Source organism: Octopus bimaculoides, chromosome 4 (genome assembly GCF_001194135.2).
Source record: "Octopus bimaculoides isolate UCB-OBI-ISO-001 chromosome 4, ASM119413v2, whole genome shotgun sequence".
NCBI lineage: Eukaryota > Metazoa > Mollusca > Cephalopoda > Octopoda > Octopodidae > Octopus > Octopus bimaculoides.
Genome location: NC_068984.1, coordinates 93,332,512 through 93,334,238, shown reverse-complemented (window position 1 = coordinate 93,334,238; position 1,727 = coordinate 93,332,512).

The window sequence follows — 1,727 nt, the reverse complement described above, 5'->3', positions numbered from 1 at the left end:
GTAGGTTGGTAGATAGGTAGATAGATAGATAGATAGATAGATAGATAGATAGATAGATAGATAGATAGATAGATAGATAGATGGTAGGTAGGTACAATTGTAGGAAGTTCAGTACATAGGTAGTACAGACACGCACATGCATACAAAAGCACACACACACACACACAAGGAAACAGAAGCACATGACCATAAACACACACATACACACAAAGACATATATAGGCACACATGCATACACTAAGGTATACATGCATACACACACGAACTCATGCCCATACACACTCAAGTACTTACGCACAGGGAAGCAGAAGTATGCACACAAACACACAAACATGCACACACACATACACACACACACACACACACTGGCATGCACACACATGCATGCAACAAGATCTTAAGCAGACAAACACAGCCTCCATAACAGACAAACGTTATTGAAAAGGTTGCAAGTAACAATGAAAGCACTTTGACAAACAAAAACAAAACAAATGACATGCTGTTTAACCAAATTAAACAAACAATCAATTAATTAGTTGAGTATTTAACCAAGTGACTAATAATAAAGGAATAGAACTGAACCAGTGTGTGTTAATAATATTGGCATAATGATTCTCCCTAGACACAACAAAATATGTGTATGTAAAGGTATGCATGTATGTATATTTCTATGTGAGTGTTATGAAGTGGCAGTATATACTAGACTTCATTATGACATTATATGATGGACCTTGCATCAGTTTCAGCAGCCCCTTTCAATTACAAATCATTCAACTTGCTTCTACACAGTTAATGTCTAACCAATTTCATTCACAAAAATTAGTTTGATCAGTGGCCCTGGCAAAAAGCAATTTGCCACAGTGCTGAGAAACAGGAATGAGACCAAAATCTCATAGCTCCAGAGTAGACTTCTTAACTTTTCAACCATACCTGTTTTGTTGTGTCATTGGTTAATATAAACACAGATATATATCTGTATATGAGTTTGTGTGTGTGTGTGTGTGTGTGTGTGTGTGTGTGTGTGTGTGTGTGTGTGTGTGTGTGTGTGTGTGTGTGTGACTGGTAGTAATGTAGTTAATGTAATTGTATATGTGTGTCTAATAATAATGTAATTTTGTATGTGACTGGTGATAATATTAGGAAGTGTGAACAAAGTATATATGTGTATGTGAATATGTAACCATATTGATAACCATCAGAAACCTTTATGAAGGACAGCACTATATCAAATGACGAAGACAGGTGTAGGAACAACAAGCAGGTGTATTAGTTTAACACTCAGGAAAAATGGAAAAGTCTTTTATGTTTCAAGCCTACACTCTTCGAGAAAAAGGAATAAAAGGAAGAAATTGGAAAGAAAACTGTGTAGTGTGTGTATATATATACATGTGTGTGTGTGTGTGTGTGTGTATACACACACGTATGTATATTCACACACATACAAATACAAATGTGTGTGTGTGTGTGTGTATATAATATACATATATTTTTTTTTTATTCTTTTACTTGTTTCAGTCATTTTACTGAGGCCGTGCTGGAGCACCACCTTTAGTTGAACAAACTGATTCCAGGACTTATTCTTTGTAAGCCTGGTACTTGTTCTATTGGTCTCTTCTGCCAAACTGCTAAGATGATGGGGATGGAAATGCACCAACAGCAGTTGTCAAGCGATGCTGGGAGGGGACAAACACAGACACAACAAACACACATATATATACATATATATA